This window comes from Typopeltis vanoorti, chromosome 15 (genome assembly GCF_054136105.1).
Source record: "Typopeltis vanoorti isolate ZY-2024b chromosome 15, IOZ_Tvanoo_1.0, whole genome shotgun sequence".
Lineage (NCBI taxonomy): Eukaryota > Metazoa > Arthropoda > Arachnida > Uropygi > Thelyphonidae > Typopeltis > Typopeltis vanoorti.
In genome coordinates this window covers 20,074,922-20,099,618 of record NC_143563.1, presented here as the reverse complement: position 1 = coordinate 20,099,618, position 24,697 = coordinate 20,074,922, and the positions used below count along the sequence as shown (strand labels likewise).

Genomic DNA, 24,697 nt, shown 5'->3' with positions numbered 1-24,697 from the left:
TTTCCCAAAACATTACAGATATAATAATTTCATAAAATACTTTTGCTATCTGCAGTAATAAATAAGAGGGCGCTATGATATATGTTACAGTCATGCGCATATGGTCACTTTCTGCATGCGTATTGTGAAAACATTAAATAAATAGCAGATATAATTGCACGTTTCGCAAATGACAACTAATTATTATAGAATTGGTTAGTGGATCGTTCATTTTTTCAACTTTACCAAAAATAAAATAAAATAAACTGTTTTTAAAAATAAACACAAATTAAAATTAAGAACATTAAAATATATCTTCCTCAGCTATCCAGCAATTGCGACATACGGGTTGGGAAAGGGTTACTTTTTTTTTCCTCTTCACTATAATACTGTTGCAAAGCAACTCTTGCACAATAGTTAGTTAATGCTTGTTAAGTTATTTCAGTCGAGACTATACATGTTACGATCATTACACTTTGGGACTTTTAGCTTGATAAAGGCTATTATCAACCAAAATTCAAAAATTGATTCTAACATACATTTCTGAGTAATAATAATAATAATAATAATAATAATAATAATAATAATAATAATAATAATCTTACCTGGGAGATAAAATCTTCCGGTTTGAGGGTTAGTGTCAGTTAGATGTTAGAATGTCAGTTAACTATAGTGAAAGGAAACATTCAAGTCTCGATGCCTTTCTCAGGAATACGTCCTCAGAATTTTAATAGTTGTTTGGTTACTTCTGACCCAGAGCATTGCAGACGCTATTGGGGGGGGGGGGTTCAAGGCTATGAAGTGTGAGGCACCACCAATCTGAAAATTCTTCTAAACTGGTTTCACATTAAAACAAAATGTATTCTTCCCTAAGCTTTCAAGTACATGTACCTCTCAACTGAACTATGACCCTTTTCTTCTTCACACGTACTCACGTCCGCTGACTGTTTCTTACAGGGAAAAATATATAATATAATAGTATAATTATAACTGTATTATAATATAATTGTTATTAAGGAGGTCATGATTGTCTAGTGATCACGCAATATATAGCCTCTCCCATTCAAGTCAACCTTGCATTCCTGATATGGCCTGTTTTCGCAAATGGAGCTCTGTCGAGCCGAGTATCGCAATTTACGAGCATACCTCGTAAAGGCATATTTTCCCTAGTTAGAGGAAACGCCAACTCTACTTGCATCACCCAGTGAAATATCACTGCTCTACGTTTTTAAGGTGTGAAGTCGCTACTGCTATGTTTCATGTCCAGAATAGGATTTTCAATTTTGTCACCCCTTTTCTTTCATCATACAGCGAGGGTGATGCCGGCATTGTCATCACCCTCGTTCAATAATAATAATTGTGTGTTGCGCATGCTCAACGAACTAGGTAACCCGTTTCTACTCCTTCTGAGGGTACAGCAGTAAAGCACTCCTTCCGCAGGATGACCGCCAGATAGTGTAAGGGGGTCGAACCCGATGGTAATGTGTCTGCTGGAGGCTTCCCTGTCAACTGGCGAATAATTCTACTGCCGCTTACACTTCCAGGTTGTGTCTAGAGGGAGTTCGTTAGCAATGTTCAGGGAATGCGCTGTCAGAATAAAGTTGGGGCGCTCCCTACGCGGAGTTATGTACAAGTCGTTCATCCCAGTAGCATGCCCCTGCTCTTTTAACTGTCCTAAATCAACCCTTTAATGAAATATAGTCATTCAAATATTAGCGTTTTAACTGTGGAAGTAAAAACTGTTCCTTAAAAATAATAAAAAAATATGAAAAATACAACTAAAATTGTAAAAAAATAATAAAAATAATAATACACCTCAAAAAGCCCCTACATTAAAAACGTCGGTGAAATATTCTAATCTTACCTAAGAGATGGGATCTTCCAGTAAAATCCGGTTATCGAAAGACATTTCACGTTAGCTGTACTTAAAGTAACCGGTCAAGTCAAGGTCTTCTTCGAAGGAATATGTTTCTCCGATTTTAATACTTGTCTGGGCACGTGTGACCCTTAGCATCGTGGTTTCTCGTGAGGTGTTCAAGGACACAAAGCGATGAGACACACATATCCCATCAGTCTGAAAATTGTTCTACACGTAACGTCAAAACCATATGTTTTTATCTTGTAAGAAACACACACACACACATTTTTACAAAAATAAATAAAGTACTAAAATGGAACACAAATATGTCTTAACATACTTTTAATTTCTTGATTATTAAGTGATTTTAATCTTAATAAATTCCACTTTGATCAAGTTTTATACATGATAACTGCGTTTCAATTGTTCTGTCGTTCTAGCATCATGAAATGCATTTCTACTACATCTGTTCTATATGATTATTTGAATATTCAAATTCCATTTGGAAATCGTGAACGTAATGCGACTACTTAAAGTAGTCGCATTACGTAAACTCTGTGATTCAGTAGAGACGGTGTTAATGAGTTCCTCGAATTACCACATTTGGAGAGCATTAAGAAATTTTGGAGAAGCTTTCAGTATCCCCCTCGCCCGAGGCTGTGAGGGATGCTCTAAATGACGTGATTGTCCAAGGGAAGACTACAAGTATCAGTCAAAGAAGAGAAAGGTTAGATCTTGAATGTTGAGGATTTGTGTGTATGTTTGTATGAAAAACATCGATGTCCTACAGCGGGTTTCGAACCCGCAGCCTCTTCGTTGAAGAGCGGCTACGCTAACCAATCGGCCAACAGGGTTAACGTAAAAGGATTAGAGTTAACTAAATTTCCATATTTGGCATTGCCATCCATCCTACAAGAAAATGCGAAACTTGTGTCTTGATAAAAAAAAAAAAAAATCAGTACAATCTGAAGTTAGAAATAATTTGAAATGAATTTGCGATAGTCGTTTACAGGGATTCTCCAAATCTTTCCAATCTGTTTACAAAATCTGAGACATCATTACCAGGGGGGTGCTCGTGCATACGCACTGCGGAACTGCAGCATCTCCAATTTTTCTCGATACATAAATATATTTATTAATTTATTTATATTTTCTTGTAATATTTAATTTTATCATCAACAATCCTATACAATTCTCTTATTGTCTATAAAAAATAATAAAAATCCATCTTGTAGCACTTAGGAGGGCGAAGGACGCTAGCAGCACTGCTTTTACCACAATGTCATATGCACGTAATAGTGAGATGCGAGCTATTAGCGTAATGTGGCACTGTCCGTCGCGCAGTTCCACTGTTGTTTATATGCAGTTTGCACCAGTGGTAGAGTGTTTATCGTGTTTACTCCGTCTCTTCAAATATTTGGACATTACAATTAAAGACATAACATTGGTTATAGTTTTATTTTAGAACAATATTGAGGTTATGATAATGGATTTTATTTTTAAGTAATTTTGAATTATACCAAATTGTATAATTTTATCGATAATAAACAATATTTTTTCATGTTTATTTATTTATTTTTAAATTTTACCATAATTTTGATATTTTATCCAAACACGTATACACAGTACTTACAGTGTGTATGTACATTTCGAAAGTTGCAGCACCCCCACGATTTCAAGCCACTAGCCGCTACCGATCATTACTACACACGCACTAGGAGATTGAGTTTGGCAGGCATTTTGGCAAGTAGAATAACACTTAATCAACTGGAGTGCATGTATGAAGTGGGGGTTGAAAAGTTCTGATAAACTCATATGAACATATATTAAAACTGTTTATTCCAACCTCTATGTTTCATTAAATTGTAATAATTTGTTCTTTTTCTTTTAGGATATATAAGAAGACATGTGAAAAGTTTTGAAGAAATTCGAAGACACAGAGGTGTGGGCTGTCATTAACTTTTTCGCACTGCAAGAAAAGTCCGCAACTGAGATTCAAAAAACTTCGTGTGAGACTTTAGGGGACTGGATGACAGCATATCCAACAGTTACAAGATGGGTATCCACGTTTAAAACTTGGCATCATGAGACAACAGATGCCCCCAGGTCAGGAAAAACCACCTGCAGAGATCACACCTGAAGACATCGATGGGGTGCATAGTAGACGAATACTAGCCAAAAACATTGTAAAGACTCTGGGATATCCAGAGAATGAGTTGGGATTATTATTCACCAGCATCTGGACATGCAGACATTCTCAGCCAAGTAGCTGGGAGTGGTTCCCCAAATGTTTGAATGCCGACCAAAAGAGAGAACGTGTGTGCTGTCATCTCAAGGGATTTTGAGTAATTTTGGGAAATCAGGTGCAAACGTTTTGACTCATGTTGCGGAGTCATAGTCATGAAGCATGGCTTCATGACTATGACTCCGAGACCAAGCAACAGTCAACTGATGGAGACACAAAGGTTCTCCACGGCCAAAGACGTTCTGAACCCAAAATTCAGCAGGGAAGGTTTTTGCTATTGTCGTTTGGGATATGGATGGTGTAATCCTTACCAAGTACCTCAAACAAAGTGAAACTGTTACAGCTGCAGTCTATTCACACAGCGCTGAAGGAATTAAAGGAGATATTGAAGTTAAAACTCTGTGGGAAACTAAGCAGAGGTATGTTGCTTTTGCAGGACATTGCACCTGTCGCACTGCTCATGAAATCCAACAGACAATACACAACTGGGGGTTTTCAATGTCTGCCTCACTCATCCTATTCCCAAATTTAATGAAACATTTGAAAGGAACAAAATTTACCACACATGAAGTCATATCTATAGCTGTGGACTGGTTTGTGCAACAAGGGAAAGGCTTTTCATTCAGAGGATTGCAAATGACACAGCAGTGTTGTTACAAATGGATAACACTGCTTGTGGAATATGTAGAATAATGTGTAAGTTACGCTCTACGTCAATTCTTTCATGGTGATTATCACACGTTTTCAGCACACCTTCGTATTTATGTAATACACACCAGGATTAAACTCATAACGCGTCCAACTTCACCTTTTACACTTGAAAGTAAATTGTGTTGATGATTTTATGTTATATGGCTAATGTCGTAACACCTTTATTTCTTTTTGTTTTTAATTCAATATTTTATACTCAATAAAATATCTGCCTTGTTTGCCAAAGTGGTTAGTGCATTCACTCTCCAGCCAAAAGGCTGCAGGTTCGAATCCCGCTGTGGGCATGGATGCTTGTGATTGTCGGTGAAAATACTAGTGGTGGTGGTTGGCGGTAGGTATAGATGAGGAAAGAATTTTGGAGTTGGTGGATTGAGTGGTGGAGTAGGTGCCCTCCCTCGATAAGTCTTTGGATGCTCTGAAGGTGTCATATAATAATATTTCCCCAAGACTGTCTTTACACAAATGTTTTGATAAATACATCTGTGCTGCGTTGATTTCACCTTATAATGTTTTCATTATCATCAGCGCCTCAACACTGTAACGTTTCTTTATTTATTTTCTTCTTGTTTTATTTAATGCTATAAATAATGATAACAACACTCAAAAAAAGCAACATCGACACGTTTATCATCTAAAGCAAGGATTCTCAACCTATGGTACGCGTACATCTAATTTGGTACATCTAATATCTTGAATTAAATATAGCGGTACGCCATTGGCAAAGGTTGAGAACCCCTGATCTAAAGTATCCACATTCTCTCGGACATATATGATAGCTTTGCACTTCATGTCCAGCAGTAAATATTGTAAATAAAGTAAATAAAAATAGTAATAAAGTGCATTTTTTGCACTTCATTACTATATATCTGAAATCCAACACAGTGTTTTGGATTTCAGGTATATAGTAACCCACTATGAGTGATTACAGATCCCACTATAACCTTTAAAAAATGTTATTTGAAAATAACCTTTTTTAAGGGTATTTTCAAATTTATATAAATTGGTCTTTAATTCGACTCATAAAAGAGGAGGATGAAATTGATTAGGGGAACTATCTTACCTAATATTCATCGTCTTATATCCTGGTCCAGAATATTTATTATCTTCGGAGGTTAAGTAATTTTCCCATTCAAAAGATCTAAAAACCCACTGACCATTGGACAATTGACCTGTTAATACGTAGGCTGTTCAATAAGTAATAAGACTATAATTATACACAAAACAGATTACCTTTAATCGTCATCATTTACATGGTCTTTTTCGAAGTAACCACTGTGAGACGCGATGCATTTGTCCCAACGTTGCGTCCACTTCTTAAATACATGTGAGAGTCCGTTCTTTGAGAGTTCTTTCAAAACCGCCTCCGCAGCTTTTACACATGCTTTTGCTTTCGAAATGGCAGCATTCTTAGTGGTTTCTTGAGCTGAGGAAACAGCCAGAAATCGCTCGGTGCGAGATCAGGACTATATGGAGGGTTTGGTAGGATATCTGTGTTGTTCTTCTGCAAAACGTCCACTACACAACCAGCAATATGTGGCCTTGCATTATCGTGGTGCAATAAGAAGCCATTCTACACAATTGACGCTTCCTTTTGACGTGCTTGATGATAATCGCTGCTGTGTTTATCATTGTCTCTGTGATGGACGTTGAAGGTCTTCCCTCACGTTCAAGATCTTCCACATTTTGCCTTCCTTCCTTAAAAGTTTTATGCCAGCAAAAAAACACTTGCCCTCGACATTGCTTCATCGTGGAAAGCTTCGCGTCTCATGTTAAAAGTGTCCGATCCCGATTTTTGCAAACGCACACAAAATTTAATCGTATAACGGTGTTCCAAGGACGCTTCCATTTCGAAGACTGGTCGCACCTCGTGGGCGCGCCGATGAGCAGTTGCGTTTAGTCACGTGACACTCCGGCACATCAGCCCGTATACGCCATATATCAACCTCTTTTGTTAATACATACAGCAACGTTTTTTTATTCCACAGAAATTAATATTCTGATGAGTGGTTTCGCCACAATAAAATTAGTCTTATTACTTACTGAACAGCCCACGTACATAATCCATTAAGTTACCATGGATTATCGTATCGTTTGGTTGGTGACTGTCTCCAATTAAAAGTATTTTTAATTGAGTAATTGGAAAATTAAATATTAGAGGGTTAATTAATATTACATGTTTATCAAAGAATTGCTGGTAAACAGGAAGATGGTGGGAATATTACAGGAAGAAAACATTAGACATTAAAATTCCATTACAGTGCAATTCTTTATTACTATTACAAGTAAGAGTTCAGATGATCTGGTACATTCATCTGTTTCAACAATCCCAATTGACTGACCCTACCAGAGAAGAGAAGCATGCTGCTACGTTTGTCTATGATAAAGAAAAGGAATGGATGGTTAGCAAAAAAGAACTTTGCGTTGGGATTTAGAGATCGTTGAATAAATTGAACACTAGTGGCTGCAGATGCTTCGCTACCTTCTTCGTTTACCTCAATAAAAGCTTTATGAAGCACTTTGGAAACTTTGATTTGGGCATTCTCACTGATTCCTTTAAAGTTAGCAGTATCCTTAAAGGCATTGAGCATTCCCATATGTTGAAGGACCTCACTAAGCTCTTTTGAGTATTCCAATTTAAATTTGGGAATTGATATCATGTCCACTTTCACTTCGGAGATGTTTGCCCTTATTTTGTTTAGAAGATCAACAGAAATCTTTTCTTCTAGAGCGTGAATTCCATCCAGATTCTTGGGTAATAAAATCCACATCGCAATGTGTTCACCCTTGTAAGGCAATTCCAGAACCTTAAAGTTTTCTCCGATATCGGCATAACCAAAATTTTCCTCGGTAATAGTCATCATTTGCACGGGACTGTGGGAAGATACATGTCCATTGTTGTAAAACTCTTCCTCAGTTGTTTCTCTAGGGTTAAACTCCTTCTTCCACGTTCCCTTAAAATAGACAGCATTCAGAATCATTAATACGTTATCTGTACTCAGTCGATCCACAAGTTTCTGTATTTTATTATTGGTTTTTTCGGAAACCCATTCATTAATTTCTTTGGTAACTTCGTCAGAATGTCGACGAAAATCCGCGTTTCTGACTTCAGCGTCATAGAGAGACTTGAGACCTTCTACATAGTCTGGTAGAACTGTAAAGTTGTTTTGGATGATAACAGCATTGGCTACTTCTAAAAGGTAACTGTCAGAAGTTGAAGTCAAAAGATTGAGAAGTTCTTTGAGACCTCTGTGAACATCCTCGTCTGCAAGGCTGGCGATGTCATATCCCAGTGTGTGACGGATTTCTGTTGCTGTAACATCCCTTGCTCCGTAGAATACCATAGCCAAAGCAGTGGACAGGCTAAGAGGAGAATAAAAAAGGTTACCTGATTCGCTTGAAAGATGCTTGTGGAGGTCAACAGCAAAACTGTTACTTGCTTTTACTACTTTCTTGGACACTTCTGATGTTGAAGTGCTTTCTGTAACGTAATACGCAAGCTGGAAGACGCATAGGATAAGCAGTGTCTTGAGATGCATATCTGGAACAACAAAACATCATACCGATTAGTACAGTCTTTGCTTTATACACATGTATAAAGATTGGTCTCGGACCACAAAGAGAGGTCCGAGACCAATCCAGGAAAAACAGACCATCCCATCATCCTATATATATATATATATATAGAAAGAGAGAGAGAGAGAGAGAGATGTATGTATATATAAGTGTATGAGATATATGTCAGATTATAAATTAATAGTAATTTATCATTAAAATACAATATAAATAAATTATGTATGTATTAATTATGTTAATATAATCTAATTAATAGTACTAAAACTTTTAATATTTCTGTTATAAATATAATTTATTTAATATACCATTTCATGATGCTTATGACTGAAACCTACCTATAAATGAAAATAATATTTCCTATTCTACATCTATTAATGAAAATAATATTTTCATGATGAATTTTGAATTCTAGTTTGGTCATAATTGAGATCTCGCCATTTTAAGATTGAGAATTGATTATATTTGTTCAGGAGTTGGGATTGTGAATTCTGAATGATTGAATTGGACTTTTATAAGTGTTACTTGTTGCAGATGATTTCTAAAGATCTCGCCATTTTATATCAGTGTTCTTACTCAAAAAAAATCCGAGTTTTGCAGAAGTGCCGGGCAGGCTACAACTGCATGGTAGGCGTTTTTTTTTTTTTTTAGCTTCAGATACTTCACATTGATAGACAGGGAAAAACAGTTAAACGAGACGATATTTGAGGAGATATAACGTGAATTCATTAGACTAGGCGAGCTACTTAATAACAATTGGCCGGGAAAGGTGAAACGTTATCTGCCTCCTGTTAAGGTCAGCAGAATGCACAGATCTGACAAGACTCCCATGCCGTTAGTCCTTGTAGCGATCCATAACATTTACAAAAATATCTACAAACTTAAAAAAGATCTGCGGGCTCATCGTCCCAACAGAAGCACACCGGAAAAGTGCATCTTCTGGGCAATGCCACAGATGCCAAAAGTTTTGCCATGCTCAGAAACTATGTAAAGCTGAGTTTAAATGTCTGAAATGTGAGGATAGCCATCCAACCAATATCTGCACAAAGCAGAAAACCACCTCGGCTAAATGTGCCAACTGCGGTGGTCCTCATGCTCCAACTACAAGGGATGTATTCAGCTCCTAAAGAAAAGACGAATAGAGACAGCTAAACAGTCCTCCTCTGATAGTACAAGAACAGCAGAGGTCCCTGCACCACAGCTGGAAGATCGGCGGCCAGAGTCGGAAGCCTTCAAAGATATAGGGAGCTAAAAGCAAACAAGAAGTTATGCTAATGTGACCCGTACAAACAAGTCAACACCAGAACAGAATCAGCCAAAATCACCTACAAACCTGTCAGCTATTATTACCGCCTCTCTAGCAAACATGCTGCAAGACTTCAGCCTGTCAAACCCTACAGCTCAAAGATTCTTACGCGAAATACAGGCCATCCTCACAGAACTTATAGATGAATAGAAACAAACTTATTCAGCCTCTCTTCAGATCGTCGCATGGAATGCAAATGGCCTAAGAAACAAAATTCTGGAGCTCCAAGATTTCCCCTATAGATATTAACCAGAATGTTATAACTAATTAGCGAGACCCATCTAAGACCCCACAGACAACCCCCCCCAAATAAGGTGTTATCTCCTATATAGAAACAACAGGTTAAACTATAGAGGCAGCGGAATTGCCATCTTCATTAAAAATTATATCAAACACCATTCTGTAAATAACCTTCCAACCACTAACCTTAAGGTCACAGGCGTAGAAGTATTCACTAGCTCAGCTGGTAGACTGAAAATCTACTCAGCTTACAACCCACCCCTAAAAACTCTACTGCACTCTGATCTAAATACCATCTTAGGCGTCAGAGAATCCATCATTATTACCAGGGATTTAAACTCTAAGCACCCTGCCTGGAATTGTAGAACCACAAACAAGAATGGCTGCATCCTTTCCAACTACATTGGATCAAACAATCCTATTTTGGCAGGCCCCACTGAACCAACTCATCTTAGTACGTTTGGCACTGCTGACATCCTAGATATAGCTATCCTGCAAGATATTGAACTTCAGTACAGCCTAAAATCATTGAACGAGTTGTCATCTGATCACAACCCATTCTATTACAGCTGGGAAAACAAGAATACCTGTCTCCTGCCTCTCACTCATGTATATCGTGGGAAAGATTGTCATACGTACTTAGGGATTACATTGGACCTGTTCTTCACATATGTACAAAAGATGTAAAAACTCAGTTACAAGCCTCTCCCAACAACTTAACTCCGCTATAACAGTAGCGACCTCCTGCAAATCTGTCCGCAAGCCTAGTCGTTTTCCCGAAGACATTATGAACTTCATCAGAGAAAAAAAACAGAGCTAGGAAACGATTTCGCAACGCTCGCGCTCCACAAGACAAAACAGTTTTTAATAGACTTAATGGGGGCGGTGAGCGATGCACCCAAAGCTCACAGAGACCAAGTAAGCCTCTGTTTCACCTACTGATCACTCTATCTGGGGACTACTGAGAAATATCAGAAACAAAGGCAGATCCCTTCCCCCTATACTTTCTGACCAGGGCCTTGTTCACACAGACGTAGAAAACGCAGAAGAGGTAGCAAAAAAATTTGGAAGAGCAGTGCAAACCTTCATATGAAAACTTAGACTTCGATCACTTGTACAAAACACACAGACAGGTCAGACACTCATTAAAACTTCCTCATACCGGTACTGACCATATTGCACCCACATCACCTGCTGAAATATATGATATTATAAAAACTTTAAAGAACAAAACAGCTACTGGTCCAGATGCCATCACAAATAGGGTGATCAAGATGCTATCCCGAAAAGCTGTAGTGCACCTGATCATAATAATAAACGCAATCTTAAGGTTTCACTATTTTCCTTCCATCTGGAAACAGGCTGGTGTAATCCAAATTCATAAGCCAGGAATGGACTCGCACCTACCTCCCAGTTATCGTCCTGTCAGCCTCAACTCCAACTTGGGTAAGATTGCAGAGAAGGTCATCCTCTCATGATTTCAAGCCTCAGTAAATGAACTGAACATCCTTGCCAAAGAGCAATTCGGTTTTCGGCAACATCCAGCAAATTCACAGAACTGTGGAATATATTACCACAAACTACAATTGGCGTCAATACACGGGAGCTGTTTTTCTTGATTTATCCAAAGCATTTGACCAAATATGGCACTTCGGACTGCTACATAAATTTATCTCAGCTGGTGTTCCTGAAAATGGTACATTTAATTAAATCATATCTACATAACAACACCTTGGAAGTCAAGATCAATGGTACTACCTAATCTCAGCGCCATATCTTGGCCGGAGTACAGCAGGGATCCCTACTGGCTCCATTGCTGTTCTCTGTATACATGTCAGATATCACGCACAATCCAAAGCCATCCATCATGGCCCTAGATGCGGCGGATGATACAGCATTATTATCCATATCTCTCCGACAACACTTCGTTACTAAAAAGCTTCTAGAAAACCTCAAGTGAGAGAAATGGTTTTCCAAATGGAGACAGCAGGTAAATACCCCAAAAAGCTCAGCCATTCTCTTCACGAAATGATCGATATCTCCTGCAGGAGACGTCTTACTATTCAATACTAAAATTCCCTGGCAGACAGAAACAAAATAACTTGATGTCGTCCTCCACAAAAAAATTAACTTTTAACGAACATATCAAGGCTACGTGTGTAAAGGCATTTAAAGCCATCACCCAGATCTACTCCCTAATTAACAGAAGCAACAAGCTAAACATCAGAATCAAGTTGCTTTTATGCCAGCTGTTGATTCGTCCCATAGTTACTGACGCTTCTCCACCCTGGAGCCACACCTCCACTACAAATATTATCAAACTGCAACGTGTGCAAAACAAGTGCTTACGAATGATTCTGAATGCCCCATAGTTCGCCAGAAACAATCAAATTCATCGAGATACAAATATTCCTTACATCCTCTCTTTCCTACAACCTTTAGCAACAAAATTCTTCCAACAAAGTTCAGACGTCCATACATCCCAACGATCTAGTTCAGCAAGAAGTTTAGCCTACGAGGCAACGGATATGTTCAAATATAAAAGATCGAAAGCCATTCTAACTTCCTGTAGCGATGCATAATCTCCATGTCCATCCAGAGCGAGCAAACTGCTCATAAAATTCTACACTCACTGTAGCCGTAACAGATAGTGGGGAATATGAAAAGTGATCTTGCTTCGCCCATAAAGACATTAATGTCAATTTTCATGATCGTATCTTGAGGTAATCCATTTGATCGTTTTCAGTTATGTAAGTTGTCATTCAGCTGTTTTTATTTTATTTTATTTTTTATTTTTTGGCGGTTGTCCACCTGTACTCACTGATTTGAAGGTAAAAGTTTATACTTGTGAAAAATATAAGTATAAAGATTTTTACACGTAATTGTATTTATACTTGTAGTGAATCTAGTTGTAAAAGTAATTCTAGTGAATTACGTTTACAACAAAATATTTGTTGTTATGAATAACGAAATATACATTAGTTCGGAAACATTATTTCCATTGACTGATTTCAGCTGAAATACTCGATTTATGAATACGATACTTCATAATGTAACTTTTCTTGATATATATATATATATATATATATATATATATATATCTTGATATGCAGTGGAACCTCGGTTGTCGAACATAAATCGAAAACCAATTTGTTTGAATACTGAAACAATTTTCCCATAAGAATTAATGTAAAATGGATTAATCCGTTTTCGAACACTAGATGATTGCTTATTTAACCCTCTGTAACAGTACTTTATGCAGAGAATGGTATACAAAACAATGAAAATGCATATATATATATATATATATATATATATTTAGTTATTTTATTATATATATATATTTAGTTTGCTTATATATATATATATATAAGCAAGCAGACAAACAAGTCAAGTTTGCACCTGCAAGTGTTACAAGTCTAGCTGATCTTGCACGTAGTGCAATACCAAGGCAACTCATGGTAAAAGTAGAATATGCTCTGATCACTAATCTTAATATCTACCCTTAATGCAAAGCACATCTCCTGGCGGAGATGCCCACTGATGAGACCTCAATAAAGGTCGAAACCGGTCTGGGTAGTGGTCCCTTGCTTTTAATACAAAGCATCATACATCTCCTCCAGGAGATGTACTTTGCATTAAGGGTAAATATTAAGATTAGTGATCAGCGCTTATTCTACTTTTACCATGAGTTGCCTTGGTCTTGCACTACGTGCAAGATCAGCTAGACTTGCAACACTTGCAGGTGCAAACTTGACTTGTTTGTCTGTTTGCTTACTTGGGAAATGAAGTAAAACCAGGTTTAAAATAGCTTGGTATCTTTAACATTTATTATACCCAAGGTAAAATACTTTCTACATATATATATATATATGTAGAAATGTATATATATGTATGTATATATAGACTAAAAAAAACTACAACTACATATATATATATATATATATATATAGATGAAAATAATATAATGATGCTAACCGGCTCTAAGACTTATATGGAGAGATTAAAAAAAAAGATGGAATTACCAATATATATATATATATATATAGACTAAAAAAACTACAACTACATATAGATATAGACGAAAATAACATAATGTTGCTGACCGGCTCTAAGACTTATACGGAGGGAGATTAAAAAAAAAGAATTACCAATCTTCGCACCAAAGAAGATAATTAAATAAATTAGTTCTTAATAGAACTGGGCGATGGACTGAGTCCTTGACTCTTTATCCCGTCATCTGAATGAAGTAAATCTGTGTGGATGGAGTGTTATTGAGCTAAAAAGCTCTAGTCATGGGTGGTTAACAGCAATAGCAGGGCGTCAGTTAAAACTTCATTGGCTACAGCATTGCTTTGTTACCCTGTAAGTCTTTTAGCGTCATCATTCCTATTCCTTAAATAAATATTCCGTAAATAAATATAAATTAGTTCTTAAGTTCTTAAAAGAACTGGGCGATGGACTGAGTCCTTGACTCTTTATCCCGTCATCTGAATGAAGAAAATCTGTGTGGATGGAGTGTTATTGAGCTAAAAAGCTCTAGTCATGGCTGGGTAACGGCAATAGCCGAGCCTCAGTTAAAACTTCATTGGCTACAGCATTGCCATTTGTTACCCTGGAAGTCCTAAAAAGGACTTTAAATATAAATTAAAAAATACCCACAGCTATATAAATGAACTGCTATTAATAAGAATAAAGGTATATTATTATCTTTAGAAATATTAAATATTTGTTTCGAAAAATGATTTAAGTTTTATTTTTAAAGTTTTATATATAACTTCCTTTTATTTTATATAAAGAATAATATTTTAAAAATATATCTATTATGTACTTCTAAGTAAAGTGAGTTAAATAGGATTACAAACCCAGAAACCCTACTGTATAGACCAGCGTAACATTGCTTTTAAAATTTTTTCAACTTAGTTAAAAACGCCAAGAGTACAAAAATGTATATGCATACCTCTTTCTTGACTCCTCTCTGCTCTGTATTGATATTCTGACGACTAAAAAGCTAATAAAGCTTTACTATGGCAAGGGAGAATAAAAGGTATACAGTGTGTGCACATGGAGGTGATAAAGTAAATTACCAAAGTGTGTACCACGATAACACTGAAAGAAAAGTTTAAAAAAAAAATAATCATCACATCTATATCCTCAGGAAGTCATTTGTTAATCTTAATTGGCGAATACTTCTGTCTTTAATATACATAATGTAATCACTCCCAACAAGGAAAGATTTTAAATCTATTATATATTTAGGTGGCCTAAAAATGTCTTTGTTTTATTGATTTATATTTATTTGATTTTTTTAACATTTTAATTTTACATAATCCAGAAACATGACTCTAGAGCAGGGGTTGGCAACCTTTTCAGGCTCGCGGGCCGCATTCAAGTTTTATTTTTAATAATCGATCAGCAAGCGAAATAACAAAAAACTTATGTTAACAATTTTTATTATATCAATCTTAAAAAAACCCAGAAATATTTAAAATACGAGATATGAAACAAGCATGAAAATGAAACTCAATGAAAATTATTATCACGTAAAAACAAAGTAACAGAGTTTATGCATCCCCATATGTGTTTCTCCCTGCTAATGTAACTTTTGTGATTGTTTTCCTTTAGCCAGATTATCTCTATCTACTTTATAACCTGAGGTGCAAATTCGAATCGAAGCATGCAAATGTTCATCAGTCAGTCGAGAAGAATTTTTTTTTTCTAAAACTCATGGCAGAAAACACTTGTTCGCAAATGTATACCTGTGCTTCGAAATGCGGCTATCATCTTCTTTGCGATACTAATTAACCCTTCAAATTTTTTTTGGTAAGCATCGATAACATTTTTGGATACTTTCTAAAAAAATGCTTTCTTTAATGTTTCATTGTGTTGTAATTCCAAAACTTCCATCTGTAGTTGGTTTGGTACGTCATCAATGTCGACATTAAAAGGATTCAAAAATAATCGCATTTCGATGCTATTTTTATAAAAATCCACAAATCTTATTGAAAATTCCGTTTGTAAATCTTCAATGATACTAACAAACACAAAAGTTTCCTTTTGTGTTTGTCCTCCGACTATACATGAAGATTTGCAACATATATAATCATGTAGATTTTCTTCCATCATATGTTTCTTCAACAGACATACAGGTGTCCCAAAATTCACGCAAGAAGTAATTTTGATAGAAAACACAGGTTTTTAATTAAAAATTGTAATTTCTTATTGATTCATAAAGTATACAGTATAGGGTTATGCATGGAATAGCATATCAGGTAAATGGCCTCCACGGCTTTGCTGGCACATACGCACTCTTTTGTCGAAATTTTCCATGACATTTTTGCATAAATGTAGCTGAATTTCGTATACAGCGCTCAATTTCCTCCTTCAAGGCGTGGGTGGTCGTGGGCTTGCTGGCATAAACCTTAGACTTCAAAAAACCCCAAAGAAAAAAAGTCCAACGGCGTTAAGTCACATGATCTGGGTGGCCAATTCTGATCACCAAAATGGGAAATTACACGACCAGGAATTAATGACTCATGCAGTAATTGAATTGTTTCTCGGGCTGTATGGCATGTGGCACCGTCTTGTTGAAACCACATGCCGTCCACATCCATATCTTGCAATTTAGGCACAAAAAACTGGATTATCATGTCGCGATAGCGAGCACCATTAACTGTTATTCTCTTACCAGTCGCATTTTCGAAGAAGAATGGACCGATGATGCCTCCAGCCCAAAATTCGCACCAAACAGTGACACGTTGTGGATGTATTTGTTTCTCAACAATCACTCGTGGATTTTCTGAACCCCAAATGCGACAATTTCGTCGATTAACGAAGCCATCAAGATGAAAAGGAGCCTCATCGCTGAAGATGATTTTGTTCGAAAAATAAGCATCCACTTGTTGTTGTTGTTCCATAATCCATTCAACGAACTCTCTTCGCTGTGTGTGGCCAGTAGGCTTCAGTTCTTGAGTCAAATGAACTTTGTAAGCATAAAGATGCAAATCTTTCGTGAGAATACGCTGTAGAGAGCTTCTCGAAATGCCCAATTCAAGACCACGGTGTCGAATCGATGTTCCTGGACTCTCAGCAACACTCTCACGAACTGCTTCGATGTTTTGTGTTGAACAACTTGTTGAAGGACGGCCAGAGTGTATAAGATCACTAATTGATCCAGTTTCCTTGAATTTTTAAATTAATCTTTTCACAGTTGATGAAGTTAAATCACTATTCCGACCATATTTTGTACGAAAATTGCGAACTGTAGCTGCCAAACCTTCATTATTTTATAAATATTGCTCAACAATGAAAATGCGTTGTTCTTTCGTGTAGCGCTCCATTTTTAATAACCCTGAACTATTAGCTGTCACGCTGTCTTTTTTTTTCTCGTTGGCAACACTTTACCGCACAAATGGCGCTAAATTTAAATCTTGCGTGAATTTTGGGACACCCTGTAGTTTGCCTTCAACAGCTTTTATGCAAGAAAACAGTTCTGCCAGTAATTTACCTTGGCCCTGCAGGTTTAAATTAAGTTCATTAAGGCACGTTGTAATATCTACCATAAATGCAAGAGACATAATATATTTTTATCAGATAGTTGTGTAACGTCCTTATACTCAACCGATTCATTGGAATACTTTGCTTCGTAAGTATGTTTTGCTGAGCAATCAAAGAAGCTTCTAATTTATTAATGATTTTTTCTAAGTTCACAGTTCAAACCTTTGTATTCGCTTTCATCTTCATTCTCGTAATGAATTCTGATGTTATACTCTTTAATAACAGCTACACTTTTATGTCAAATAAGAAAAAGGGGCTTACCTCCATTTTCAATGAAGTATTTGCTGTTCCATCATCATTAAACCTTCTTCCTTCATCTGCAATTATACGTTTTCTTGAACCCATTTTTGAAATTATTTTCAACAAATATATAAGACGGACCAAGGACCTCGACTGCAAAAGTGCGCCAAAATCTCGGTTGTCGTCGATGAAGTCGCCTTTGTTATCCCCACTCATGATGACTGACACGGTTGACTCGCGCCAAGTTGTAGGGCGATATCACGAAGTATCAAATTATTTTTAATTTATTATTCATATTATAAATTTTATTATTTAAATAATTCAACATACGAGCCACATGCCATGTAAATATGGTCAACCTTTTATGGGCAGCCAAAAATGCACGTTTGGGCCTCATGCGGCCCGAGAGCCGCCTGTTGACAACCCCTGCTCTAGTGTGATGGAATTCATTTCCTATCTTAAGAACATCGGAGCATATGGCCAGATCGACAACTTGTTGTTTGAAGAGCGCATGCGCTGACCACTAGGCCAGTCAGGGCTGGATAAATCAGAACAGTGTTCGTTTTCATATATACATTAAAGCTTCCCAGGCATAATTTGAAAAACATTATTAGAGGAACTCCAGGAAATACCGAATACCATTTTACCCACACAGTGGTGTAAGGGTTACCCGGAGTTATACATTTTTTTTAAAAAAAATTGTTCACTTGCTGTTTGTGATAAACGATATTGCCTATCCTATGAAGAATTCAGGATGCTACTTTCTTGAATGATGGCTTTTCTTCACTAATATTCTCGTATACGATCCAAATGATGTTCCGAAAGATTTAGAAATGTCTACATTGTGTACATAAGGGATATATCATCTCTCTGCTAAACAGAATCAACTTCCATCCAACTAAATTATAACAGCCCTTTTGTCTGTTCATCAGTTCGTCTCTATTTGGGTCAGCAAAGCAAAAATTGTGGATTACGAAATCAGTGATGTACCACCTGGAAGAAAACTGAGGCACTCCAATTACGTGTAGAAGATTACTTCAAAATTGGATTGCTGTTGCTTGAGGACACTGCTCAAGTTGCTTGGGCAATTTTTGGGATTAGTGGAGTAGAAGCGTAGTCGAACATAAGGATCCGTGGGATACACAAGAATTGGTGGAGAAATCTTAAAATAGGAAACTTTTCATCATAAAACATGTAGTGAATAGCGAGAGAGGAAGGTAACGACTTATCCACAAACGTTAAATGGTGGATCACAAGTATGATAAGTAGCATGGTAGGTTTCATCAAATTCACTGGAAATGTACTTTTCCCAAGCCTTTCAATGGCTTGTATCCAATAATGATGAGTTCTAGGAGATCAGCTGTGGTCTGACAGTGGTATAAGATGTGTTGGTGCTGCAGAAGAGAATTAAATGGTGAGAAGAAATGTACTTGCCAGCCTGGTTAGCTGCACCCACTGATGATTCAAGTCAAGAGGGTTCGAATCTGTGATCACCTAGGAGTTAGATTCCATCGCCAATATGGGAGATGAATTTGAGCTCCTAGCTTACTGGAGGACTGTAGTGACCTAAACAATTCCAAGTTTGTACAATTCTCATGGATGGCTGACATAAAAAAAAGGTATTCACAATAATGAAGTTCGTATTAAATTATCAACTATCACTGTTAATCTATTCATTAACTATTTCTAGAGCCTCCTTAGCTCAATCGGTATAAACGAAGTCTTTTGTCAGAAATATCTGGGTTCGATTCCTGTCCATGACGTGAGGAACCTTTATCTGGTCTTTTTCGACTAGAGGTGAGTTAGTCGGTCTCGTAGGGAGGGGTTGTTTTTACTCCAGGTCACTCTGGTTTTTTCGTCCCTCTGAACAAGCACACACGGATCTACAGCAGTCACAAAATACATACTTTAAAAAAATCCCTCATTGGAGGGCTCAACCAGTCGTAAAGGACGGTTGAGGAAAATTGGGGAGCAACCCCACATGAAAACAACAACAACACTAATTATCTCTATTCATTCATCCTCCCTGAAAATACTACATCCTTAACATTCTATCCCACTAACTATATCATCCTTTGTTAGCCATATCTCTCTGATACTAATAATATTTACCACTACTACAACTAATAATAATATAACATTTTATTATTTCTCAGATAAATTACGTACATTATATGAAGATAATTATGCATAACAGATACTTTCTCGTACATAAAGTTTTTTTTTAAAATAATAATAATAACAATAACAGTTTACAACATATATTATTATAATATTCATAATGATGATTATAATGATAATGATGATTACAGTAATAATAATAATTGAATTATTATTAAATTATTACGAATTATTATTCCTCACAAAATGAACAACTAATATAGTGCAGTTGAAAAAAGATCTACCCTACGATTGCGTGTAATCTTTAAACTACTATAAGCATCGGCTAATGATTAATGTTCTTATAGTTCTTATAATAACTGGGGGATGGACTGAGTCCTTGACTCTTTATCCCGTCATCTGAATGAAGAAAATCTGTGTGGATGGGGTGTTATTGAGCTAAAAAGCTCTAGTCATGACTGGGTAACGGCAATAGCCGAGCCTCAGTTAAAACTTCATTGGCTACAGCATTGCCATTTGTTACCCGGGAAGTCCTAAAAAGGACTTATAATCTTCCTTTGGTCTTCCTTGCCTAATGATTAATGTATAGTACTGAAACCACATTTAAGGCGATGTTCTTTTATCTGCTCAATTGAGTTGCGCACTAGCTTTTGCAAAGAAGAAACAGACCATTAGTAGCAGAAGAAATCTTGGTGTTTGAAAATCGTTTAATAAAAACAACTGTTTTTGCTATAAAAAATGTAATATTTTTTATTCAATTGATTATTGAATATTTCAGTTGTTCAAATGAATATTGAAGAATTTTGAAAATAAATCGTTCATGCAAAGAGAGTTCATTATATGTTCCACAATGAAAACAATCTGAAACACTGTGAAAATATTTTTATTAATATAATTAATACACTTTCATCCCATATGATAAAGGATAAATTAATTATATTAGAGAAAATCAAATCAATTATAAAATATTTAACTCACTAGAAAACCGGGGAAAAAATCAACGCATTGAAGTGGTTCCAAAGCGTAAGCCACACATTACAAATTCTTTTTCAGATTCATCTATAAATGTATTAGGATATGCAATATTATTAAATATGATCCAAAATATTTTTCATATAATTTCATAAATTCAAAATATACTCATATAAATAAATGGAATAGAATATTATCTTACATAAATTATATAGGTAATGACATTAAACTAAAGGAACTTTGAGGAAAATGCAAAGAATAAAATACACCATAATCTTAACTCAAGCTCAAATATATAATAAAGACATTAAGGAATATTTACGATCTGATTCGGTGATAAAGATGGCTGCTCGTGAGTTTGTGTTTAGTGGCGTGTATTATTGATGATGAATTGTGAATTTAATTGATATGTTTTTAGCGATTTATTTATATTTATGCTTATTCATTAATAATAGTAGTTAATTACTTGCTACCATAAACAGTCACTTTATTTTCCATAGAGCTTTATCCAGGTAAGTCATTTGTAATTACAAGGGTGATATGCCAGGCTTACAGCCGCTACTATCGGTTTTGTTGGTTTCTTATAGTGACATTTTATTGCTGGTAGACACCTAAGAGTGTCTACGGGATTTGCTAGTGGACCCTCAAAAGTCCACAGGATTATCTTTACCTGCTTGGGACACCCGAGAGATTTCTACTCTTTCTCCTTCTGTGTCTTTAAATGGCAAAACTTGTGAATGAAACCAAATTCGTGGAGGTATAGAGGGAATTCCTCAGACATGGACAGCTGCTGAGTGATAATTGGCCGGGAAAAGTGAAATTGTATGACACGTTTCCCCCCGAATGCGTCTCAGACGTTGTCGTTGAAGATCATTTAGAATCGGTGCCTTCTACACCTTCAGACTTTGTAGAAGTGCGCGCACGCAATAAGCGAAAAACAACAGATGAACCGCACAATGACAATAGTGAAATGAAACAGGGTTCGGACGCCGCTATTTCTCCCAAAAAAAGGTGCCTCCGATCATCCTTAGAGAAAAGCATAAGTGGGCAGCTTTAAGATCCACAATGTCCAATTTGCATATTGGCTTCATTAAGGCCAAAAACATGAATGAAGGCATAAAGATCCAGCCAGCAACAGTGACAGATTATAGAAGGTTGACCAAAGAATTCGACGACAGAGGCATCCAGTATCATACCTTTGCGTTCAGCTCCAAAACAAAACTTAAAAGTAGTCCTTCATGGTGTCTGTGAAGACATTGACACAGCAGAAATAGCTGCTGACCTAAATTCTCAAGATCTGCCTCCAGTCAAAGTCAGCAGAATGTAAAAAGCAGACAAGACTCCCATGCCATTAGTCCTTGTTGAAATTCATGAAATATACAAGGATATTTACAACTTAAAAACAGTCTGTAGTCTCATAATCACACCGGAACCACTCCGTAAAAGATCATCTTCTGGGCAGTGCCACAGGTGCCAGAAGTTTGGCCATGCCCAGATTCTATGCAGAGCGGAATATAGATGTTTAAAATATGGAGACAGCCACCCAACCAATACCTGCACAAAACCGAGGACTACCTCGGCCAAATGTGCCAACTGCAGTGGCCCTCATCCTGCGAACTACAAAGGATGTACTCAGCACCCAAAGAACAGACGGATGGAGGCAATCGATCAGCCCTCCTCCTTCAGTACAAGAACACCAGAGACCCAGACATCAAAACCGGAGACTCAGCGGCCACAGTCGGAGACCTCCAATAATAGAGACACCCGAAAGCAAACAAAAAGCTATGCTGATGTGACCCTTACGACTAGACCAATTCCAGAACAAAATCAACCAACAGCACCTAAAAACCTAACAGCTGTTATTACGGCCTCACTATCAAACATGCTACAAACTTTCAGCCTATCAAACCCTACTGAAAACTCCACTAAAAGATTTCTTCATGAAACACAGGTCATCCTCACAGCTCTCATAAATGAATAGTAACAAACTCATTCCAGCATCTCTTCAGATAGTTGCTTGGAACGCAAATGGCCTTAAAAACAAAATTCTGGAACTCCGACACTTCACATCTAGGTATCAATCAGATGTTATTTTAATCAATGAAACTCATATAAAACCCTCAGACAATCCTACAATAAGGGGCTATCACCTATACAGAAATGACAGACTACTCCATAGAGGCGGCGGCATTGCCATCTTCATTAAAAACTACATTAAGCACCACTCTGAGAGCATTCCTTCAACCACTAACCTTGAGATCACAGGAGTGGAAGTAGATATCAGCTCCACTGAAAAACTGAAAATCTACTCAGCTTGCAACCCTCCCCAAAAATCTCTACTTCACTCTGATCTAAATGCCATCTTATGCACCAGAGAGCCCACCATTATTGCCGGAGATCTGAATTGCAAGCATCCTGCGTGGAATTGTACATCCACAAACAAGAATGGTTGCATCCTTTATAATTACTTAGGATCAAGCAACGCTGTTGTGGCAGGCCCCACCGAACCAACTCATCTCAGTACGTTCGGCACTGCTGACATCCTGGATATAGCTATCCTTCAGGATATTAAACTTCAATTCAGCATCATATCTATGGATGAACTATCATCCGATCACAACCCAATTCTACTACAGCTGGTAAAACGAGAATACCTGTCTCCTCCTTCTCACCCCTACATAGCACGGGAAAGACTGTCAGCAGCACTGAAGGATTATATTGGACCTGTCCCTCACATACGCACAAACGAAGAAGTAGAAACTGCAGTTACAAATCTCACACAACAAATTAATTCTGATATAAAGATAGCTTCCTCCTACAAATCTGCATGCAACCAGATCGTTTGCCTGAATACATCATGAACTTGATCAGAGACAAAAACAGAGCTAGGAAAAGATACCATAACACGTGTGCACCACAAGATAAAATAAATCTAAATAGATTAAATGGGGTAGTAAGAGATGCACTCCAAGCCTATAGAGACCAAGTATGGGATAAAAAGTTATCCTCCATCTCACCTACTGATCACTCCATCTGGGGACTACTGAAAATTATCAAAAACAAAGACAGATCCCTTCCCCCAATATTCTCTGACCAGGGCCTTGCTCACACAGATGTAGACAAAGCAGAAGTTATAGTTCACAACTTAGAGGAGCAATGCAGGCCTTCGTATGGAAACCTTGACTTTGACCACATATGTAAGATTCACAGCAAGGTCAGACACTCACTCAAACTTCCTATCTCCAGCAATGACCATATTGCACCAACATCACCTGCTGATTTACAGGACATTATTAAAAAATTAAAGATCAAAAAAGCTCCTGGGCCAGACGGCATTACTAATCGGGTGATTAAACGTCTGCCCCGAAAAGCAGTAGTGCACCTGACCAGTATAATAAATGCAATTTTAAGATTTCACTATTTTCCTTCCACCTGGAAACGGGCTGATGTAATTCCTATACATAAGCCAGGCAAAGACCCACAACTACCGCAAAATTATCGTCCAATCAGTCTTATCTCAAATCTGGGTAAGGTTGCAGAGAAGGTCATCCTCTGACGACTCCAAACCTCAGTAAATGACCTAAACATCCTCTCTAAAGAACAGTTTGGTTTCAGGCAACACCATAGTACTACCCAGCAAATCCACAGAATTGTGGAATACATCACCACCAGTTACAACTGGCACCAGTGCACAGGCGCTGTTTTCCTAGACTTATCCAAAGCATTTGACAAAATCTGGCATTTTGGACTCCTGCAAAAACTTATCTCAGCCGGTACCTCACTAAAAATGGTTCACTTAATCCATTCATATCTTCAGAATAGATCAATGCAAGTAAAAATCAACGGTTCTACATCCTCCCAGCGCCATATCTTTGTTGGAGTGCCGCAGGGATCTCTA

The 24,697-nt window shown here is 37.1% G+C and overlaps 1 pseudogene across 1 annotated transcript; it reads right to left on the bottom strand.

Moving 5' to 3' along the window:
* Positions 1–7,040: 7,040 nt before the first annotated feature.
* On the bottom strand, positions 7,041–14,974 carry LOC150098452 (intracellular coagulation inhibitor 1 pseudogene; annotated as a pseudogene). The gene is made up of 2 exons (XR_016549445.1): positions 14,870–14,974; positions 7,041–8,331 (listed from the first exon to the last, which is right to left on the bottom strand). The product of XR_016549445.1 is annotated as an intracellular coagulation inhibitor 1 pseudogene (transcript).
* Positions 14,975–24,697: the final 9,723 nt, after the last annotated feature.